Consider the following 6,000-nt stretch of genomic DNA (forward strand, 5'->3'; position numbering starts at 1 on the left):
CACCGTTGCCCAGTTGAACCTCTGATGAGATCCCAACTCAGGCTGTCAGCTGGATTGTAGCCTGGTGAGACCTGAAGCAGAGGGTGAGGCTAGCCAAGCTGTGCCTGTCTGACTTCTGATCGATAGAAAATGTGCGTTAATCAAAGTGTTGCTTTAAGCCACTCAGGTGTGGTTATTTGTCAGTCAATACTATAAAGCTAATGCACCTGGCTTCAAGAGAGGAAATCCAGGCATCTTCTGGGTATTTCTTCTAGGAACCTGGTTTGGCATCATAGGAAGAAACAATCAGGGTTGGCTTATCCTATGTCAGAGGGCCAGGTCTTTGACAGTTTCTTTATTGGAAATGAACTGTACTGTTTCACCCCTGGCTCGGTGGACCTCTCATTCTTTTGCCCTACGCAGTGGCCAGATTGCAATTAAGATTCAGTTGCTGTGAACTGAGCTAGTTAACTGATGAAATGGTTTTTGTATATTGTCTCTCTAGCTAATCCAGTACCAGGAGCTCTCAAACATCTCTAGATCTTTTTCTTTTGCTCTCCACTGTCACCGCCGCCAACCTCATCAAGGCTCCCGTGCCTTCCCCAGGGGAAGAAGACTTCCTGGCTTCTTTTCCCACTTCTCTCTCTTCCCTAAGTTCCACATTCTCCCCCCGTCTTCCTTATACACACTTTCCCTTCTCATCATTCTGTGTGCCCGTAGTTCCTTCTGCCAGAACTGCTCCCACCACCCATCCCTCTCCTCCACAAATCTGGGCTAATTCTTCTGGACACGCTCAAATGGCCTCTCTTCCCTGAGGCTTTTTGATCTTCTCATTCTTCTTCCTCCTTTTTTCTCCACCCCCACAGGCAGTGTGAGTCGCCATCTCCTCTCAGCTCCCACGGCAGTGTTTATTCCATTAAAAACAGTTACTATGCTAGTATTTTCCTTTTTCTATTTGTGTCAAAACCACGGTGCTGCCCACTGACTGTGAAACCATCAAGACCGTAAATCTTGTTGGTTTCCAGATTCCAGGTATCCAAGCCCAGTGATGAAGCCAAAAGCAGAATCTGCAATATGTCTGTGCGGCTGGCTGAATAGAATAACATGTAGGTGATTAGTTCCAAGGAGCAGGTGATTCAGCTGAATCCTAATAAGATGCACTATAAAGCCAGCCCTTGAAATTCTGCACAGCTCAGGAATCACTAGAAATAAAAATGAAGTTTACCAGGAGCTTCCAGAAAGCAGCAGCATGTTATGCCCTGTCTTCCACCCCTCCTTGAGCAATAAAAGATACAAAATGAGAGAAATGATTGCCACGAGGAAGGGTCAGTGTTTTTGATCATGACAGGTTGATCCCAGCTGTCTTAAATCGCAAACTGGTGCCATCTTCCTGAGACTGAATATCCCCTGTTAACATGCTGCTTCTCTTTATTTATTTTATGGTTTCCCCTGTGAAGTGCTGGGTAATTTTTATATCCAGAAATTGCTGCAACAAATTCAGTTCTGCTCCTGAGAAAATCAGTTGTTCTTGTTCTGTATTATTCAGGGTAAAATACTGTCTGAAACTGCGAGAAGCATAAGGGAACTTATAGCTCATTATCTAGTACCGGTTACATCCTGAGCACTGTGCTAGGCCTGGGGGATGCAGAGATGAATATGATATGGTCCATGACTTTAGGGAACCTATAGGCTGATAGGCAGAGAGTGAAAAAGAAATGAACACTGACAACCCGGAGTGCTAAGTGCTACTGCGGAGTGAAGCCTCTGAGTCAACCATCGCCCAGATGAAGGGCCCTCCACCCACACTGGGCTGGGAATGGGAGGGCAGGATGTCAGGCAGTTGAGGCCCAGAGAGGGAAAGTGATTTGTCCAAGGTCCCGTGGTAGTGGTGGCACCAACTCTCTTGGCGTCCGTTCTCGGGTGCTCATTGATACTCTGCTTTATGGCAGGAAGCTGATACTGTGATTTGGTAGCTTCTGTGGGGAAGATGGGACTGGAACTGGAGAATTCTAGCCAAAGAAGTGAATCACAACCATGGAATTTCTGGCCCTTTCGTGCCTTAGGAATGGATACTTGCAATTCAAGCCTTATGTCAAGGAGCTGACCGCCTGCTTTAAAGCTTGACCAAGTACTGGCACGAACAGCTAAGAAAGCAAGCCCCAACCTTGAGCCAGAATGGATGAAAGCACAGTTTTCAGGAAACTCTGCCACTTGAAAGGAGAATCCCACATGAAATCACGGAGAACCAGAGCACAGCTTTGCAGGGCAGAGTTCCATCAGCTCTGGCTTTTCCATCACTGCCCTGATCATTGAGCGACGTGTGGCAGGCAGTGGAGCCCCAAGCAAAGACCACTGACCTGATTAAAGTCCTGCTTCTTGTACTTCCTAGCAGTGCTGTCTTGGGTTAGTTATTGAGTTTCTCTGTCCCTCAGTTTCTGCACTTATATGGGAACACTAATAGTACCTATCTAAGAAAATTGTTACAATTTAAAAAGATTCGGTTTATAAGACCCCCCTGCCCAAGAACCCTCCTACACTGTTGGTGGGAATGTAAATTGGTACAACCACTATGGAGAACAATATGAAAATTCCTCAGAAAGCTAAATACAGAACTACCACTCCTGGGCATATATCCAGACAAAACTCTCATTCAAAAAGATACATGCACCCCTATGTTCACTGAAGCTATTCTAATTTTAATTTTATTTTATTTTAATTTTATTTTATTTTTTAGGGTTGCACCCTCAGCATATGGCAGTTCCCAGGCTAGGGGTTGAATCAGAGCTGCAGCTACTGGCCTACACCAGAGCCACAGCAATGCCAGATCCCAGCCGGGTCTGTGACTTAAACCAAAGCTCACAGCAATGCTGGATCCTTAACCCATCGAGCTAGGCCAGGGACCGAACCCACATCCTCATACATACCAGTGGAATTTGTTTCCACTGTGCCACAATGGGAACTCCCTGAAGCACTATGCACAATAGCCAAGACATGGAAACAACCTGAATGCCCATAGACAGACAAATGGATTAGGAAGATGTGGTAGATATACACAATGGAGTACTACTCAGTCATAAAAGAACAAAATAATGCCATTTGCAGCAACATGTATGCAACTAGAGATTCTCATACTAACTGGAGTAAGTCAGAAAGAGAAAGACAAATACCATATGGTATCACTTATACGTGGAGTCTAAAATATGATGCAAATGAACTTATTTACAAAACAGAACTGGAGTCACATACATAGAAAACAAACTTAAGGTTACCAAAGTGGAGAGGGAGAGAGTGACAAATTAGGAGTTCAGGATTAATATATACACACTATTATGTATAAAATAGATAACTAACATGGACATACTGTATAGCACAGGGAACTATATTGAATATCCTGAGATAAACCATAATGGGAAAGAATATGAAAAAGAAGATATATAATTGAGTCGCTTTGCTAAACAGCAGAAATGAATACAACATTGTAAGTCAACTGTAATAAAATTTTAAAAAGACACCCTAATGTAAAGTAGGCATCAGGTTGTAGCGAGTTTTTATTAATTAATTTAAAAAAATTTTTTTTCCACTGTACAGCATGGGGACCAAATGACACATACATGTATACATACTTTCTCCTCCCATCGTTGTGTTGCGATGTCAGTATCTAGACATAGTTCTCAAAGCTACACAGCAGGATCTCATTGTCAATCCATTCCAAGAGCGATAGTTAACCCCAAGCTCCCGATTCCTCCCAGTCCCTCCCTCTCCCCCCCGGGCAGCCGCAAGTCTATTCTCCAAGTCTAGAGTTTTTAAATTATTATTTTCTGGTTCTGCCTGTGGCAGGTGCAAGTTCCCGGGCCTGGGATTGAACCTACTCCACAGCAGTGACAATGCCAAATCCTTAACCCCAGGCCACCAGGGAACTCTTACAGCTGTTATTTCTGATCACTTTTACTACTATTTACCCTTGGCCCTGAGACTTGTGATCTTGGATGAGTATATTCCACTCATTCTCTGGGGCTCAGTTTCTTCATTGGTAAAATGAATAGGTTGAACTAGATTAATTCCTGAGGAGCCTTCTCATTTCCAGCATCCTAAGATTCTAGTGTTTAAATAAACATGCATTTTCATATATACAATTTTGTTTTCAGCCCCCTACCCTCCAAGGAAGACTGAGTGTATGTTATTCTGTAGGCAAGAAAAGCAAAGCTCTGGCTTTCCCCCTGTGGCTCAGTGGGAACAAACCCGACTAGGAACCATGAGAATGAGGGCTTGGTCCCTGGCCTCATTCAATGGGTTAGGGATCTGGGGTTGCCGTGACTGTGGCGTAGGTGGTAGATGTGGCTCGGACCTGGCATTGCTCTGGCTGTGGCCAGCGGCTACAGCTCCAATTTGACGCCTAGCCTGGGAACCTCCACATGTTTCAGATGTGGCCCTCAAAAGACAAAAAAAAAAAAGAATAAAAGAAAAGCAAAGCTCTGACTTCCTCTAGTGTTTGGGAGGTAGAGTCCAGACCCCAGTGGGGTGCCTCCTGTTTCATTTCTATTGGGGTTCCCCTGCAGAGAGTAGGAAGGTCACGACCTGCAGACCTCACTTATCCAGAACAGAGCTGCGTGGTTCCCATGAAAAAGAAAAAGCCTCTACACCTGAGGAGCATTAAGGATAATGGCCACCCTAGGGTGGCTGCTCCCAATAAGCCTGAACAAGGCTGCTGATCATTTTTAGTTGCTTAAATCGTGAGAGCTCAAGTTTGCTGACTTTTCTTTCATTTCATGTGAAGCCCTGTGCTAAGGGCTCTACATGTGGTGTTTTGCCATCTCCTTACAAAAACCCTACTGAGTATTGTTAGCCCCATTTCAGAGGTGAATGAAGGCTGACACAGAGAAGTTAAGTGACTTAACCAAGATAGCACAGCCTAGGAATGGCAGAATCCAGATTTGAACCCAGGTCTTCTTAGGACTGCAAAGCTCAGGCTTCTCATCGCTACATTCACCTTCCGACCGTAGCTGGTGGTCACAAGGATGAGGACGCTGAATCGTTAGGAGAAGTTCCATTGGCTTCAGAATTTTCATTTGCCAAGGTCAAGGGCTGTGTAATGTCTTTTAGAATAATTCCCTCTTAAAATGATCAATGCGACTAAAAAACAAAGGTTGGACACAAAACAAGAAGAGTGAAAAGGCTGCGTTTTAGAGAGCGAGAAACCTGGGACCTGAGCGCTAATTCTGGGCTCTACGGAAAACTGTCCGAGTGGCCTCTGAGCAGCTGCCTTCCCCTCTCTGGGCCTCAGTTTCCCCACCTGCACCCAGGGAGATGAGACTTGCTCAGTTCTTCCGGGCTCTAAGGGTATGTGACTCACCTGAGGACCTTGTTCAGCAGCAAATTGTGATTGGATGGGGAAGCTCTGGGGCGGGGTCTGAGAGGCAGCGTTTCCATCAGCCTCTCGAGATGACCACACTGTGGTCTAGGGAATAAGCTTTGAGTGGCGAGGGGCTAGTCCTCCCCTCCGATTTCACTCTAAAACCAAGGTATTCTAGCCGATCTTCCATGGCTGGGTGAACCAGGAGGCTTGCTTTGCTTTTTACGGGCCGGTGAAATGTCTCCAGCTGCAGCTGGTGTTGCTGGTCCTCATCCTTGACCTTTCGGCCTCCAACACATTTCGAGAGCCCGGAGGATGGAGCTTGCCGGCTTTGGTGTGGCCCACGTGAGGCTGCCCTAGGAGGCGGGCAGTGGGGCGCTGACCTGGAAGGCCGACAACCCAGTGCACGGTGAGTGTCCCCGAGTCCCTGAGAGGAGTGGCGTTCTCAAAACTCATCTTTTCCCAGAGCCCCAGCAGGCGCTGCTGGATGCGCGGTGGGCTGTGGCTTGCCAACTGCCGACAGGAGGGCTTTCAGGAGAAGTCAGCTCCTGAGTTCCCTGTGGAAATCAAGCTTGTCACTCCTGCCACTCGTTCAGCTGGCAGAGTCAGAGAGCACCTCTCTGGCCCCCTCTCTCCAGCACGCTCATCCTCCTCCGCGAGTTTTTCTCTCC

Source organism: Sus scrofa, chromosome X (assembly GCF_000003025.6).
Source record: "Sus scrofa isolate TJ Tabasco breed Duroc chromosome X, Sscrofa11.1, whole genome shotgun sequence".
NCBI classification, from domain to species: domain Eukaryota; kingdom Metazoa; phylum Chordata; class Mammalia; order Artiodactyla; family Suidae; genus Sus; species Sus scrofa.